This window comes from Sus scrofa, chromosome X (genome assembly GCF_000003025.6).
Source record: "Sus scrofa isolate TJ Tabasco breed Duroc chromosome X, Sscrofa11.1, whole genome shotgun sequence".
Lineage (NCBI taxonomy): Eukaryota > Metazoa > Chordata > Mammalia > Artiodactyla > Suidae > Sus > Sus scrofa.
Genome location: NC_010461.5, coordinates 116,007,015 through 116,025,684, shown reverse-complemented (window position 1 = coordinate 116,025,684; position 18,670 = coordinate 116,007,015). Strand labels below are relative to the sequence as shown.

General features: G+C 35.8%; 1 long non-coding RNA gene across 3 annotated transcripts in view; it reads left to right on the top strand.

Annotated features, from left to right (window-relative positions):
* LOC110257824 overlaps positions 1 to 18,670 on the top strand; it is a 180,454-nt gene that overhangs the window by 90,764 nt on the left and 71,020 nt on the right. For all 3 annotated transcript variants that reach the window (XR_002340831.1, XR_002340832.1, XR_002340833.1), the window contains exon 2: positions 17,019 to 17,111. This is a non-coding gene — a long non-coding RNA (uncharacterized LOC110257824). The remainder of the gene's footprint in view (positions 1 to 17,018; positions 17,112 to 18,670) is intronic.

The following is an 18,670-nucleotide window of genomic DNA, read 5'->3' as shown; positions in this document are numbered from 1 at the left end:
TGTCTCTTAATTTTCCATTCCTACCTCTACATTTTCTGCTCAAGTGCAGCTATACTTATGCTCCATCTAGGGAGCAGAAAATCTTACCATTATCCCTTCTTGGGATTGCATTTAGCGAAAATGAAACTTCACAGAGAAAAACAATGGAGGTGGAGGGCCCCATTTCATGAGTCCACAGACTCTCAATCAGAAATCAGACCTTTTTCACAGCTGTGCCGCCTTTGAGGCTGCGCGTGCTCCTTTTCTCCGACTTTGGCATGTGCCAAAGTACTTAGGCAGATCTGCTAATAACTTGTCTACTTCTTAAGGACTGTTCACGAAAGGGTCACGCCTTTCTTTTATTTTTTGAGTAGTTCAAACGCACTGAGAGCAGTACACATTTGAAGCAGGTCATTTTAACACCAACATAGCCTAGAGTAATTTTCCTGCAACTGGTCTCCTGTGGAGAAGATAGGAAAAATGCACAATTAGTCACAAAAAGAAAAATGTTTGCTATTTCTAAGGGTGACTATTTACCATTTTACAATGCTCTTTTTTTTTTAGTGAAACAGAGCTTGGGCTTATCAGACACAACCTAGAATAGATTTACAAGGAGATCCTGCTGAATAGCATTGAGAACTATGTCTAGGTACTCATGTTGCAACAGAAGAAAGGATGGGGGAAAAACTGTAATTGTAATGTATACATCTAAGGATAACCTGACCCCCTTGCTGTACAGTGGAAAAAAAAATGCAAAAAAAAAAAAAGAAAATATCAGCCAATCTTTAATGATATCTTTAATATCATCCAATCTGTCAATATATACTATTTATAAATCAGTGTGCATGTATTTTATATTGATCATTTTTCTAGATCTTGTAGGGTTTCCTGAGGATTTAACCTTAGATTTTGCAAATGACATCTTTTATTTGAGAAATATCCTACTGTAAGACTTTGCAGTGCTCATGGAATTTGAGAATCGAGTAGGGAATTAGCTACTTTGTCAATCTTCTCCTCTTGGCCACAAAAGACCAAGTGACTCTACCTGGGGAAATAATCTTGACTATTTGGGTTTTATTAGTATGGCAGGTAGGCAGAAACCCACTTCTCTTGTCATTTCCAGCACATTCTTGTCTTTCATATTTGATATTTCTTTGGTACCATGAGGCAGATAGAGATTAGCTTCATCTGGGAAATAGCTCTATTTTATCTCAGCAAAATGCTAGGTGTCTGGAAAAGAAAATAAATAGAAAACTTAAGACTTCATTAGTTAAATCTGGGAAAAAAGATTTTAATTTTATAATTTATATATCTGAGTTGTTAACATTAGGGATGTTTATCAAGACTATTTGGATTAGTTAAATAATTTGCATTTACATATGAGAAGTTAAAGAAATATTGATCTAGATAATTCAAGGCATACATATTTGAGATATCCTGGCTTTTGAAAACAAAGGTGATGGCTTAGCTGGAGTTGGAATTTAGCTCCCATTCAAACTATACATTTCAACAAATGCTAAAAATAATTGTGACTAAATAAACAGTCCATTGTACCAGATATTTGATGAAAGGATTGGTAAATCCTATGGAACTAACTAGTCATTTTGGCTTAAATAGCTTTAAGTGAAGATTCTAGGAATCCTAAAAGGTGTTGTACTCTCTGCATGTTGGGATAGAAACATAACATTTCCCCACTTAGAATTCTGTGATATGCCACTAATAATTATTGCCTTATGTCATTTTTTCATAATGATTTAATACAAAATGTACTCTGTATTCTAAAAAGCTAAAAAAGGAGATAACTAAAATGTACATTCTATTCTTTTTTTGTCAGTGCCTTTTACATTATCTCACATTGACAACAAGAGAGTCCTAGAGCTTTTCACTGATTCATATGCTATAATTTTAGATAGACAATCATGCAATTTGCCATCTGTCAAACCACAGAAATTTGAGAAAACATAGTACATGTATTAGGAGCCCTATATACATTTACTGAATGAACAACAATAACAGCAACAGGAAAAAAAAACAAGGAGGGACGGACGGAGACAAGAAAAAATGAATAGTAATCTTCATTATCAAGAAGTAAAAGTTATTAGCTTGTTCTTCATATAGTTTGATGCCTTTTATAACATGTCTTTCCAGAGCTCTAAGTTTCTAAGTCCTTTCTCCCTGGATTTATCTTCTGGAATGTGATTACCATCTTTAACTTATTAAGATGTATATTTTGTTGATCACTGAATATTCAGAAAGAGGTAAACATTGCTCCATTTCTAGTAGCAATACATTGCTATAGTTTTAGCATTCTTTTCCTGATTGTGTTGGTTGCAGTGGTTGCACAGTGCGTTCTATCCACTAGGGAGTTTTGTCTTTGCCTGATTTTGCCTCTGGATGGTATACAGATGGCGTGATACTTGTTAGGTTGATTGATTTTTAAAATTTTGCCATATGGGGATGTGGCTTTCTTTTGAGAGCTTCTCATTCCAAAGGAAAGAGAGACAGCAGGGATTCAGTAGTTGTAGCCAGAGCAACATCACAAATCCAATTGAAAGTTAAAAGAATCAATGACATATTTGAGCAGGAACAATATCTCTTGGCATGATTCTTTGACTCTTGCTTTTAAAATCCGGATAGAAAATGTTCTCCTACCAGACTGTACAACGTATTGCTGGAAAGTCATATTGTAAGGGGACATGTGTAACCTGGCTCTGTCAGGGGAAGTCCCTTCTCCTCTCGCTCCCCCAGCCCCCTGCCCTCTGTGGTGTTCTTAGCAAAAAGGAAAGTAGATTTTTCCTAAACCTAGTTCTCTGCCCCACTGTTTTCTGTCCCAATAAATAGAACCACCATTCGTCCAATTGCGCAAGCAAGAAATCTAGAAGATAGCCTCTTCATCTCCCTCTCCCTCACTTCTCCTTAATCAATTAAGAGATAACATCTACTGACTGCAATTCCTAAACTATCTTCCAAGTAGGATGCTTCTCTCTAATTTCATCATCTTCTCTAGTTGAAGCAACCGTCATTGTTCATCCAGACTAATGCAAGAGACTCTGAAGTAGTCTCTTTCCTCCACTCTTGCGCTTCTCCAACTCATTATCCATATTTCATTTTAAAAATAACAGATGTAATTCATCCAGTGTTTCTAATCTGAAAGCATGTCACTACTTTCACCAATTTGTACAAGCCAGAAACCCTGGGATCTCTCTTTATACCTCATGCTTCCTCATCCTTCCATAGTCAATTCATCACCAGATATTAGGAATTTTTATTCTAAAATATATAGCAATTTTTGTATTATTTTCTTTTCTATCACTATGTCCCTAGTCTGAGCCACATAAGCTCTTGCATGGTCTAGTACAATAGTCTCCTCTCTGTTCTGCCTAACTCCTGTCTGGCTCTTCTCTAGCCAGTGTCCAGAATACTCTTTTTAAAATGTAAATCAAATTACAAAGAGAAAAATAGGAACTCTACAACGGAGAAACCTAGCATTCACCACTTTAACCAGCTGATCCAGGTTACTATCTCAGTGCTAAGACAGATCAACATCATGAACCTGCTGATATCATGCACTGAGATGGACAAAATATCATTCTGTGATAGTCTGTTTAAAATATATATAACTGGTAGTTCCTGTCATGGCCCAGCAGAAATGAATCCGACTAGGAACCATGAGGTTGCAGGTTTGATCCCTGACTTTGCTCAGTGGGTTAAGAATCTGGCGTTGCTGTGAGCTGTGGTGTAGATCGCAGACACGGCTCGGATCTGGCACTGTTGTGGCTGTGGCTGTGGCAGGCAGCTACAGCTCCGATTAGACCCCTAGCCTAGGAACCTCCACATGCCACGGGTGTGGCCCTAAAAAGACAATAAATAAATAAAAAATAAAAAATAAATAAAATATATATAACCAAATCTAATCATAAGAAAACAACAGACAAGTACAAAATGAGAAATGGTCTACAAAATAATTGACCAGTGTTCTTGAAAAGTGTCAGGGTCACAAAAGAGAGAATCACTGAGGAACTCTCACAGAAGGCAGACTAAAGCAGACATCCAAACTAGGTGCAGTGTGAGATTCTGGAACATAAAAAAATGGCATTAGTGGTGCAAATGGTGAAATTCAAATAATTTCAGTGTAGTAGTATTATTACCAAAGTTAGTTTCTTGGTAAAAACTATGGATGTACTATGATTATATGTAATGCTAACTTTAGAGGAAGCTGGGTAAAATACATATGCAAACTCTGTTCTAATTTGCAACTCTTTGAAAAGTTGAAATATATATGAAAGTTAAAAGTTTATTTATACTATTGGAGTAATACTTTTCAGTAATTCATTGATTTTAAAATAAAAACAAGACACAAAATTATTCTACTAGGGCCTATATTATCTGATTGCTGACTCTCTGTCCAACCTTATCTATCATACATAACACTCCCTCTTACTCACTACCCTTGAGTCACATTGGCACTTTCCTGTTCCTCAAAGAACCAACCTCCTCCTTGCCTTGGAGTCTTTGTTTTTGCTGTTTCCTCTTATTAAGCTGTTCTCACTCATGTCTTTCTAATGGTTGCCTCTATCTATTTCTACCCCACCCCTACCTATGCAAAAACCTGTTTCCCACCCAGTAGCCACTATAATCTATTAAAAATAAAACTTTATTGTATGTCTCCCCTATTTAAAATCTTTCTGTGACTTCATGCTGTGCTTAGAATTGTTTAAAATCCTCCTTGTGACCTACCAGGTAGAGCATATTCTGATTCCTGCCTATCTCTTCAGCCTCATCCCAAGCCACTGTCTTGGCACTACCTCTGCCCTGACCACACCACTTTACCCAGATAAAACTTACTCATATTTCATTTCTCAACTTTGATATCACTTCTTAAGAATACTTTTTTGATAACCCCCCTCTTATATCTTGGAGAAATGCCCTTTATGCTTATTCCAATAGCTGTTTATATTTCCTAAACATAGCATGTATTAAACTTTAAGGTAATTTTTATGGGGTTTATAATATATGAAGAAGTAAAATAAATGGCAATAATATAATGAAAATATGAGGGGAGAAATTATAGTATATTAGCATAATGTTATTAAACGACATGTGAAATGGTATATCACTTGAGAGGAGTTTGTGATAAGTTAAACATGTACAGCAAATGATTTCCAACTTCTGCCATGAAACATTGAGAGCTAAAAGGAGCGTAACCCCTGACTTTACAAGGAAAGATAAGCTAACTTCAAATTCATGATCAATTTCAAACACACCAGAAAGCTTAGGTTGCATAGCAACCATCTGACCCAAAAAATCTATGGAGAGAAGGTACTTCAGAGCCTAGAGTCATGAACTCCTTCACAGCTAGAGTAGTTCCAACCAGACAAAGATAAGAATTCAGCTAGAACATTTGTCAAATTAATGAAGATCAAATAGCAGGCTCATGAGATAATATGAAATCCTTAAGGGAGGCAGAGAAATTGGTGGAGTTCAAATCTTCTTACATCCTCTTTCACCACCAACCACACCTAGAACATACAGAAAATATTGGAAAGAGACCTATGAAATGGCTATTGTGGTACAGACCTAAAGGATGGCAAGGAAACTGTTGTACAAGAGGGAGAAAAAAACTGCCCCCAAACACTTCTGTCCCATCTCCATTATGGAATAAAAGTCTTAATCTGTGGGGAAGGGAAGCAAGCACCACTTTCATTAGGGCATTGTTAAAAACTCTTTATATCTGTGGGAAGGGAATAGAGAAAAGAAACACCTAAACATAAATAATCACATTAAATATAAATGGCCTAAACAACCCAAATAGAACAGAGATTCTCAGATTGGATGGAAAAGCAAAACCAGATTTGCTTCATTGACATTTATAGAACAGTACACCCAACAACAGCAGAAAACACACTCTTCAAAAGTACACAGAAAAATTATCAAGATAGGCCATATTCTACGCTACAGCAAATGGTTTTTTAAAAAAAAAAACATTAAAGGATAAAAGTCTTGCAGTGCATGTTTCCTGAAACAATGGAATTAAATTAAAAATGAGTAATGGAAATATATCTATAACATCCACAAATATTTGGACAATAAAACACATAATATTTCAAAAATAATTCTAAAGAAAATTAGAAACTATTTTGAATGATTGAAAATTAAAACACAATGTACCAAAATTTGAAGGATACCACTAAAGCAGTACATAAAGGGAAATAGATAGCACTAAATGCCTATGCAACAGAGTGTAATTAATAAAGATCAGAGCAAATAATAATGAAATAGAAATAGTAATACATAAAATGAACAATCTGGAAGCTGAATATTAAAGATCAATAAAATTGATTAACCAACAGCCAGACTTATTAGAAAAAAAAAAGCAGTAGACACAAATTACCTATGTAAGAAATAAGTGGCACAACTACAAATTCGAAAGACATTAATAGAATAATAAAGGAACTTTTAAGAACTGTATGCCTATAAAATCAACAACTTAGACTGGAAAGGGGAAATTCTTTGAAAGACACCAACTATCAAAACTTACATCAGGAGTTCCCATCGTGGCACAGTGGTTAACGAATCCGACTAGGAGCCATGAGGTTGCGGGTTCGGTCCCTGCCCTTGCTCAGTGGGTTAAGGATCCGGCATTGCCGTGAGCTGCGGTGTAGGTTGCAGATGCGGCTCGGATCCCGCATTGCTGTGGCTCTGGCGTAGGCCGGTGGCTACAGCTCCGAATCAACCCCTAGCCTGGGAACCTCCATATGCCGCGGGAGCGGCCCAAAGAAATAGCAAAAAGACAAAAAAAAAAAAAAAAAAAAACTTACATCGCAAGAATCAGATAAATGGTATAACTCCCTAATAAATTAAGTATATGGTTAGAGACCTTTCCAAAAAGAAATTCAACACTCAGACGTGATTGTGTTTCAGAAAAATGAAGTGAGGAAACACTTCCCAGTTCATTCTATGAAGCCATGATTACCCTAATGTAAAACCAGTCAAAGATGTTACAAAAAAAGCAAACCACATACCAATGCAATTATTCAAATGATTAAATAATCCTTTGAGAAAGATAATAAATCACTGAGTGAGTTTATCCCCAAAATACAAAGTTGGTTTACCATTTAAAAGCTAATCAATAAAACTCATCATATTAACAAATTGAAAATCATTGCAATATATGTAAGAAAAAAAAATTGAAAAATCCAACATTTTCTTTGTACAATTACTTCGAGTGTGGTTTACCCTCTCTTATCTGTACAAAACATACTAATTGTGTACTGCCTTGAGTTTGTGTCTGTTCTTTTTGGGTGGAGTGAGAATTTAAGCAATGTGAAGGTACAATTCTTCTGGATGTTGACATCACCTTCACTGAGATTTTACTCTTATCTAAATAAAACAGATCTGATTTGACAGTTTCCTCAAATAACTCCCTTTTATTAGGTTTTTCTGAATCATTCTATTCAGTTTCTCCAGAAACAACCCATTTCTTTTCATAAAAAATACAATAATCTATTAATTTATGTAATTACAATAATAAAACAATTTACACAGATGTAGGATCAACACAACTGACCTTGGCAGTTTGCACCTGCATAGTAAGGAGCTAAAGCATATGGGCAAGGTAGAGATGAGAACACTAGATGTACAAGTGTATACGAGCTGTGGGCATCGACCAAGAACTGAAGGATTTTGTGGCAGAGATGAAGAATATTAGTTAAAATAAGGACATGAATAAGTAAAAGAGAACATTTATATTGTTTTAATTGTTATATTTTATTGTCAATTTTTTTTTTTTTTTAGGGCTGCACCTGTGGCATACAGAGATTCCCAGGCTAGGGGTCCAATTGAAGCTACAGCTGCCAGCTTACACCTCAGCCACAGCAAAGCAGGACCTGAACCACGTCTGCAACCTACACCACAGCTCATGGCAATGCCAGATTCTTAACCCACTGAGCGAGGCCAGGGATCTAACCCGCAACTTCATGGTTCCTAGTCGGATTCGTTTCCACTGTGCCACACAGGAACTCCCTCAATTTTTAATTAGTGGTGTTTTTTTTGTTGTTTATAATTTATTTCTTCATTTCTGTTTTTAATGTCTCATTTCTTCTTAAGGAGCTAATTTTTCTTTATTTTGCAGTAAAAATGTTATCATCAATTTCTTTTGTTTTTGTATTTTTTTTCTGGTGAAATTCTCTTGCTCTTTGTATATTGCTGAAATTTCCTTCATGACTCCCTTACCCTTGAATGAGAGTTTAGTTGAACATAGAAGTCTACTTTGTGAGCTATTTTACCTCAGCACTTTGAAGACAATATATGATTGTCTTCTAACATTTATTGTTGCCAATGAAAAATCTGCTATCAGTCTAAATAATATTTCTTTGGCACCAATCTATTTTTAACCTCTTAAGATTCTACCAGCTTTTAATATTTTTTCCATGTACACTTATTCTGTCATCTTGAAAAAACATTCTAAATTTTTTATATACTGAAAGTTATTAACGAGTATAAAAACACTAATACACACAAAATCATCACCCAGAGGTAACTTCTTTTAATATGTTGGCAGTATTTTCATACTTTTTATATCATATCATAATCAAGATCATATTGTACATACCATTGTGCCTTGCATTTTTTTTTTTTTCTTTTTAGGGCCGCATGTGTGGCATATGGAAGTTCCTAGGCTAGGGGTAGAATCCAAGCTGCAGCTGCTGGCCTATACCACAGCCACAGCAATGCTAGATCCGAGCTGCATCTGTGACCTACACACCACAGCTTGCAGCAACACTGGATCCTTAGCCCACTGAGTGAGGCCAGGGATCGAATGTGCAGCCTGATGGATGCTAGTCAAATTCTTAACCTGGTAAGCCACAACTGGAATTCCATGTCATGTATTTTTAAAAATATAATAAGCATTTTTCATGCTGTTACCATCTTTTCGGAAATATAATATTAAAACTTAATAGTATTCTACTGTATGATGTAGATTAAACTATGTTTCCTATGTTTTATATTTCAGTGTTTTCCTGATGTTTTTGCTCAATAAGTAATGGTGTAATAACCAACTTTGTAAATCTCTTCATTTCTATTTCTCTTAAATATACTCCTAAAGTATAGCAAGATTACATTAAATGGTAAGAATATTTTCAATATTCTTGATATGTAGTGTCATACTATGTCCCATAAATATTTTCCCAATTTATGGTCTCACCTGTTAATTAAGCCTGTATGTTCATCAGAATTACTATCATTCTCAAAGTGATCCTTCTTAATTTTATTACTGAAAAATCACATCGTACTGTTGTTTTCACTTGAATTCCTTTATTATAAATGGAGTATACTTTTTTTATAATTATTAGATCTGGGTCTACACCTCTGGTTTTTTCTTGGGGTAGGTTCCTGGACATCCTCATATTTCAAAGGTCACTGAAAAATGCCATGATTTATGCTATAGTTGATCATTTTTCTTTCCTTTATTTTCCTGTGCATTAATATATTTCTAAAGAGAGTTAATATCCTTGTTTGATTTGACAAGTCTTTCAAATTTACAGATTTACAGTCTTTCAATTTTTAATGCTTCCATCAGAAACTTGCCTGAATTTCAAAGACTTGGTGAAAATTGTCTTTTCAGGTATACTTGTTCTTTCCAGGTATACACTTTGGCGGGGGGGCTGCACAGAATTCCATTACTGCTTGAACTTTGTGGGTCACTGATATTTGGATATAATTCTTCATTGAGCTTTTGAAAAACTTATAGAGGGTTTATGTAATCACAGTGACCCTGCCATCCTGAATTCCTTTATGTTGCTTTATGGCTTAAAAATATTATCTACTGGACCTTGTAAATATTTAAGTAGAGTAAACCATTGTCACCAGGTAGGAGATTTTGTAATTCTAAGATTCCTCTCATTGTGGTCTTTCATAATAGACCAGAAAGATGGATGTTTTTAAAAAAGTACAGAAGATCATTTTTAGTAATAGTAGGGGTGGCAAACAAGTATCACCTATTTTGTAAACTCCAACAAATCAATATTACTTGCTTACTGCAGAGCATTGATAGGGAGTCTGAAATATTGTCAAGTCTCATTGGAAAAGGTAGTCATAATTGATTAACAATGTCAGTCAGAGGTGTGTGCGAGTGTGTGTGTGTGTGTGTGATAAAAGTTATGTACTTTTCATTTTTGAATTAGATTTACCCAAGTATGAAAACAACATCCCTTAAAATATATGAATTATAATTATCGCTGGATTATACACTAAGAAGTCCAGCACATTGTGCCTTGCCCATTTCATGGCATCTGGAATATGCTCAATAGATATTTGGATATCATTCAAATACTTATGTTTGAATGGATATGTATACTTTTGCTCACAAAAAAAATAGTTCAGAGGCACCTTAAAATAGGAGGTAATACAATTCTATATATGAGGGAATTTGGATTTAAAATGGGTTCACAAACATGAGCAAGGAATATCATTACTGTTTTGAAGATTCTATATTATTTTATAAAAATCACAAGCTAAAACCACTCTAAATATCACTTGGACCCCTAAGGTTACTTAAACAGCCCAACTGAGTGTGCTAAATACGGAGTTGCTACTCCTTTAGCATCATATATTCTAAACAATATTAGCTTTAAATGATATTTTCTAAATACTTATTTCACACACAGAAATGTACTTGTCTATATTTTTTGTTTTGAAACCAGATAAAACAAGACATAGGATTGTTGTTTGAAGTTGCCAGTATGGGAGAACAAAAGTGAGAGTTAAAGAGGGTATTGTGCTTTTCTTCTTGTAATGGTAGGACAGGAAAGGCAAGGGGGTGGAGAAAGTGGATTAGAGAAATAGATCCTTTTTAGGAAATGAGATTTTTGAGTTTGTTGTAAAAACTTAGCCAGGTCAGATGCCTAAGGAGAGAACTTAATGAGAGCCAATGGAGACTTCAGTATCTGGATTAATACAAAATAATAATAATGTGGAAATTAAAACAATGTTAAGCAATATTCTCTCAAAGAAACAATAAACAATAAGAATCAAACACCCATTGATCAGAGTGAGTTTTAAATTTCAAGGATGGGATGTTTTCCTCTAGGCACTAATAAGCTTGACTGATAATAAAATGAATAAGGTAGAGTGTGAGAACGATGTGCTGATGCCTGACCTTAATGGTTAAACTGAAAAGGAGCTAGTAGTTTATTGCATGCAGACAGGTGACAAATTTCTTCAAATGTAACATTTGGGGGAAAGCAATATAGTTAGCATTGAGGTTAGGCTATGGGACTTCTGAGTTCAAAGTCTGTTTCTGCCATTTAATAGCTCTGTGACCTGGGACAAATCATTTAACTTCTCCTTATCTCAAATTTCTCATCTGAAATTTGGTTATGCAGAGTTATTACAGGAATAAATGAGTTAATACGTAGAAAGCACTTAGAATAGTGCCTGGAATGTGGCAAATAATCTGGAGATAATCCCCCCCACACACACACATACACACAATATTGCCCCCCACCCCACGCCTAGTCTCTGGCGTATCTTGTTCTAAAATGTTAATAATTATTGTAGGTTAGGAAAAGTGACAAAAGTGACCTGAACAGATAAAATTGTGGCTCAGTAATTATATCCATTTGACAGCCAAAGAAAAGCTCAGAGATGTAACTAATTTACCCATAGTCACACAGCTTGAAAATAGCAGAGGTAGGTTCTGAAACTGTATCTGACACCCAAACTCAAGATCCACACACTCCACTGTGTTTTCTGTCTCTCTTGTCCTCTCAGTTCACAGGAGGTTGATGGTTCTTAAAATCATTCTTTTTCCTGATGTTAACAACACCAAAGGGTGCTATCCAGAGATAAGAGAAGTAAGCTGAAGATCAGTGGAAGTGTGTGTTCAGATTTTTCCTGTCGTTTTACTGTTTCCTGCTCCCAGCCATCTGATTGCTAACATTTTTGGAATGTCTGCCCTAGTCTCCTTGTGGCTGTTAGCTGTCCTTCTTTAGTCCTGGGATGGCCCCCTCCCAGACGTGTCTTCCCTCCCTGAGGTGTTGAATTACCTATGGATCTGACTGTATCCTTCTTACTACTGCCATCAGTGTCATAAGTGATGCTATTGTCTCTCTAGTGGCAGCAGCTAAACCAAAGCATTGTCCAATTGACACTTCTCTTTTCTCATGTTCAAATGCCATCTGTTTCGGTATTCAGACTCTCTTGTCTCTTCATGACAGTACCCACAGCTACAGAAAGGTTGTGTGCATATGTTTTGTTTCAGTTTTTGCCCTTTAGGGCTAAACCTGTAGGCTATGGAAGTTCCCAGGCTAGGGATCAAATCGGAGCTGTAGCTGCCAGCCTACACCACAGCCTCAGCAATGCGAGATCCGAGCAGTGTCTGAGACCTACGTCACAGCTCAGGAGAAAGTTGGGATACTTAACCCACTAAGCAAGGCTAGGGATTGAACCTGCGTCTCATGGATCCTAGTCGGGTATGTTCCCATAATGGGAACTCCCAGAAAGGATGTGTTTTGAATATACACACAGGCTAAGTTGTAAAAAGAGGTCATAAAACACCCAGCTTAATTTGGGTAATCATCATCATTTAAGGAATAAGGGGCGGGGGAAGCAGTTTCAGATTTAGGGAGGGAGAGGACATGGTGGGGACAGCAAATCCTAGATTCCAGTCCTGAATCTGTCATGCACAAGGTGCATATGCAATTCCTCCTTTCTCCTAATCTAAAATGACTCCTCCTCATGCAATTAGGGTTCTTCTAATGAAAAATAGACATCTCAACACCCACCTTCACTTCCTGAAAATTTTATTGTATGGATCCACCATATGAATTACAAAGAATTATGCACCTGTAAAGTGTGATGTGTGATTGTTGTAGAGGTGTTTATTGATGTTCTCTAAGAATGTTTTGAGAACACTTTGCTTCTTACTACCAGCCTCTGGGCTGTTTTGTTTCCAAAAAAAACCTTATTATGCATCTTAAAACTGTATCTTGAACTCCTAAGTGGAAACTGAGGAAGAAAGCAGCAACTCAGAGGACCAGAAATAAGACTGATTTTCAATCAGTGCTTGCTTTTTCTCCAAAGAGGGCTAATGCTATATTATTACTATTCAAAAGTCTCCTAGGAGAAAAATGCAGTTTCTCTGGGTAATTAAAATGAGAGTTGTCAAATAGAGAGGAAAAGGTGGAGGTAATCCAAAGTGAAGCTAACTGGACTTCCTGAGTAGGCAGAAATGTAAGGTGATAGAGGAACCTTTTTTAAATAGGCAAAATGTGATCTTGGTTGGCCTTCTGTTAGGTAAATTGTGCTTCTCTGGCAAACTAGGTGCATTGTCCTTTAATAAAACCCTCTGGGATGTACTTGTTCTTTTCTAAGCCATCATGGAAATCTCATGTGTTTTTATTATTAATATGCATTTTTTTCTTCACTGACAACAGGACTAAAAAAATGCATGTGTATTTAAGGAGAAATTTTTGAATGACCCCCTCAGAGTAGAGGAGGATTTTCTTTTCAATTTCATCAAATTATGTCTGCATCATAAAAAATAAAATGACGAAACATATCGATAGCCTTGGAGATGATAACAAAAAGACCAAAAGCCCTGACTTATCAGAAATAAGTTCACTTTGCAATTCAGCTTTTCTCCCATCTTTTGCATCTTTCTTAGGTGGGTTCATATCAGCACATCCTTATAGATTATTATCTAATTCTTTCTGAACACGTAATATTTTTAAACTTAAATTCAATGAGGCAGTCAGTCACAAAAGATAATCATTGGTGTAAGAAGACAAGATTCATTAGACATTCTGATGATAGATAATTTATGTCCACTAAGTATCACAGTTGCTTTAACTATGAGCTGTCAACAAAAATTAAGCTAGTTTTATTGGGTTTTTTTCATATGGTGAAGATTCCTTACTAACACCTGCTATCTGTGTCTGCAACAGAAAAACATTGTAATTATGATGTATCTCTGAGTAAATTCAGTCACAAGGATATTGTTGTAAGATATATTGGGATGTAAGCCTTCTGTCACAGAAAAATAGCTCATACTTTTTAAAAATAATTCTTATTCTTTTATTTGACTCATCCAAAGGTAAACTCTTCTCTAGTAAAATTTTCAGATTGGTTTGGGTTTTAGGTGGAAATAAAAAGCCCATGTATAAGAGTAAAAGCAAAACAAAGCAAAACAACAACAACCAAAAAAACCCCTAACAATAACAGCCCTGTCTTCCAGCTTCACTAAGCCCTACTCCATTCTGCTGATTGCCTTGAAAAATATTTTAATGTTTTTTCCCACTTCTTCTATCAGAAATGTAAATGTGGAAGTTCTCCCTTGTTCTCTCTCCCCCCATCCCCCATGTCTGCTTCTACTCTTTTGGCCCATATCCGATTCTGCAACATCAACCAAAGCTCATACAGGCTGCCTCCAGAATCCTTCTCATTTCCATCAGCCCACAGGGATGGTCAGCAATTTGATCTTACGCAGGCAAAAAAAAGAGGGGGAGAGGCTTTGGGATTAACCAAGGATGTCTGATTCCAAAGTCAAAGACATCTGGAAGGATAAGAAGAAGGCCAAAGGAATTTCTGAAGATAGCAACAGCACAAACTATGCAGAAACTAAATGCAGGAATTAAGCAATGGGAGGAGGCCCACTGCTTCATCTGCAGAATGTACAGAATTAACACATATGCTCAAATAATTGCAGTCTTTGTGCCTGTCTCTGGCAATTATAGGAAGCTTCATTTGCAAGGAAAGAATTCTATATAAGTATATATTACTGAGTATATATTTATATATAAATAGGTTTTAGTAACTTTGAATTTTTATGTTTATCAACTAATAGTTAAAATATATACATACCTTTGAAATATATATATTTACCTGGCATTAAATTTTTCTTAGTTTCTCTGTGGAATAAGGCATTTTAAAGTAAAAACAAAAGTAAAATATGTCATTTACATAAGTCAATAGGCAATTTATAAGCATAATTTTAAAGGAATATGGCCTTATACCAGACACTTTTCTAAATGAATTATGTGCAGTTATTTATTTAATTTTCATAATGATCATATGAGATAAGTACTTTCGGTTTCATCCCCATTTTACTGATGAAGACACTGAGGCCTCATAGCCCGTAGGTAGCAAAGGGAGAAACAGAACTTATATTGTATGGTGGAAGAGTTACACCCTTAACCATTATACTATTCTGCTCTTTAATATGCAAATTCCTCCAGGGTATGAGGAAAGAGAAAATGTTTCCCATTTCATTTTGATGCAGCTAAGAAATAACAGCAATGATGAACGTTTGTTGAGCACTTGCTCTTTGCAGGGCACTGAGAATTGACATGTCATTCTTATAAAAATTTATGAAATGTCAGTGTCTGGAAAATAGTGGGTGCTCAACATGTATTTGCTGAATGAATGCCGTCAATATTATTCCAAGTTTATAGATGAGAAAACTGAAGCCTGTAGAAATTAGGTAGTCACAGTGATACAGCTAAGAAGTGCTGGAACTAAAATGACTGATATTACAAAGTCAAGCTGTGTTCACTGCCGTAGCTAGAAGGGGCTTTTTGGAATACAGAGCTAATCATAACAGTCTTTCCTACAATCCACAAGGTTCCGGGTGATTTGCACCCTTCCTACTCTTAGAATTACCCTAAACTTCTTGCACTCATTCATAATCACAGCACCTTCGTACCTGCTCTTCCTTCTGCCTGGAATTCTACACCTCTCCCATATTTAATTGTATTCATTCTTCCACTGAGTTCAGATGCTCTGACCACCCTTTAGGGGCCCCTCCTGGCACTACTGCAATTGTGTCAGCTGTAACTTGTGTGGTGGTGGTGGTGTGTGATTATTTGATTCACACTTGCTTCTTTTAATAGACAGTAAACCCAGTCCCCAAACTGCCGCTTTTTCTCAATGATGTTGATGATAATATTAACTCTTTTTATTGAGTTCAAATAATTTAATAGCTGTTGTGTTATGAACGTGGCTAAGAACTAAAATGACAAAATGGAGTTAATCCCATGAAACGATTATAACTGTCTGGCTCATAGTAAGCATGTATAAATGTTTCCTTAAAAATTAATAAGACAGTAACTCTCTCAGGAAGCTGCTATTATTTTTCCCATCTGATAGACACTGAAACTGAACCTTTGAGAAATGGAGTAGCTTGCCCAGAGTTATATTCTAATAACCATGATTTTTTAAAATTCAAATATGGGATAATAATGCCCTAATTAAAATATGAGGAAATAAATTTCAGGAGTATATTAACATAATTATGTGCCATGGTTCTAGTTATATAATCTAGAAATACAAAGTTGGCTTAATATTAGAAATTATTTTATATAATATCATGAATAACCAGGGCAAGGGAGGAAATATAACTGTACCAATAAGTAATAAAAGATATTAAGCTTTTATTAAACACAATAAGGAGAGTTAAAAATTCATCATTCTTTGAAATGACATATTTATCTTTCAAACAATAGCCATAGTACATAAATAACATACTAGGGTCATATAGATACATAATGTCTTCATTAACATAAAGATATATCATACCCCTGGACCCAGTATTGTAAAAATGACCATTCTCCAAAAGTTAATTTACAAATTTCACCTTATTCCAGAGAAATAGCTAAGTAGAATTTCTATAACATGACAAAAATTTCACGGTTCATCTAAAAGAAAAATAGGCTAACCAGGAAATGTTTGAAATTGAGAAATAATAAATGAAACTTCTACTATATTAATACTTCAAGTTTATTGTAAAAATATGTTTTCACAAGAATACAGACACATATCAATAGACTAGAATATCAGAGAATAGAAAAAAAATGGAAGAAATACACCAAAATGTATATGGTAAGGATTTGTGTAATTTAGATGGTTTTCTTTTGTATTTTTCTTTGTTTTCAATTTTCTGTGAATATTTCATATTATGTTTAGTGAGGAAAACTTATTTTACCTCCAATAAAAAATATTTAGGAACAGATCAAAGTAACTTTATTTTTACGCTATTCCAGGGGCCCAAGGAAGGCCACATATGCAGGAGCAGAGTGATCCTGATTTTAACAGATTTCTCTGTCTGAGTGTATTATTGGAACCTCTAACTCTCGGTAAGTCCAATGTATTTCTTTTTAGCTACTAATAAATAAGTCAGCCATTTTGCAAAACACTTCATAGACATTTTGTCACTTAAACTTTTCAGCAATGGTGAGCAATGCTGTGGAGTGAGTACTCTAATGAGACATGTTACAGATGAAAAATACATACCAAAAGGAGCTCAAGTTGGTTAAATAACTTGACTAAGGTTTAAGTGCCAACATGGGGGTTCAAACTCAATCAGGTTTTCAGTCTGATTCCATTCTGCTCTCAAAATTGCACCCCACCACCTCTGTAGAAGGGTGGAAAAAATGAGGACAAGTAATATTTACACTCACTTGGACAACTGATGCCAACATTCAGCTTAACAACCAAGTGAGTATAAATATTAATTCTCCTCATTTTCTCCACCCCCTCCATCCTGGCCCCAAATTCAATCAGTCACCAGATCTTGTTAATTCTACTGAGATTTTCCAAATTCCTAGTCTGTTTATTCTCTCCATTAGTCTTATTACTTCTACTGCTAAGTGGAATGAACCCTTTCTCTACTCTTCTCTGAACTTTTCCAACAGCTTTCTAGCTGCTTTTGTTCCTTTCCTTGTCATTCTTTAGACTGAAGACAGCTATTGCCAAAATACAAATATTATCTTTTCATTGCCCTGCCTAGAACCCTTCAATGGATCCCATTGCCTAGGGAATTTAAACTCCTTAGCCTAGCACATAATAAAAACTCTTTGTGGTGTTACTGCTACCAATGTCTAGCCCCATTTGCAACATGAACTTCAGCCATATCAGTTACTTGCATTTCTTTGAATACAGACACCAGACTGCCAGTCCTCCTTGCTTTCATACACAAGAAGGCATGCACTTATGTATTTAAATATTCTTCCCTGCACTGTCCTCTTGGGAAATGTCTCTTCATTCTTCAAGAGTGAACTCAAATGATAGCTTCTCTTCAGAGGTTGCCCTAACCTCTTCAGGCAAAATAAAACTCTTCCTCTCCTGTGTTTGCACAATACCTGCCTAGTTTTTCTTGCAGAAAATAATCAAAAGAGAGTAGGCTTTGGAATCACAGTTGTAGGCCATGCATTCAGAGGTTGCTGATTGCTAACGGTATGACCTTGGACAAATTGCATCAACATGGGATGTAATGAGACTCTTCAAAAACAATTTGACTATAAGGTTTGATTCATTAGCTCCTCTGCCTTAATACTAAACACAAAATGATTCTTGATTGAGTAGGAAGAAAATTGTTTATGTTTTCTTTTTGCAGAGGAGATATTTTAATTTATATTGTTTGTGAGAGACTCATCATTCCTGAATCCTTTCTACCTAGCCATTCTCTTTCTGCTTGTCATACATTTTTTTTTGTATAAGATTTTTTTTCTTATATTTCCCAAGATGCATTCATTCCCTCAGTTATGGCTACAACCTTTTTTGGGGGGCGGGGAGCACTCCAGGGCATATGGGATTCCCTGGCCAGGAATCAGACCTAAGCCTCAGTTGCAACCTACACCACAGCTGTGGCAATGCTGGATCCTTTAACCCATTGTGTCAGGCTGGGGATCAAACC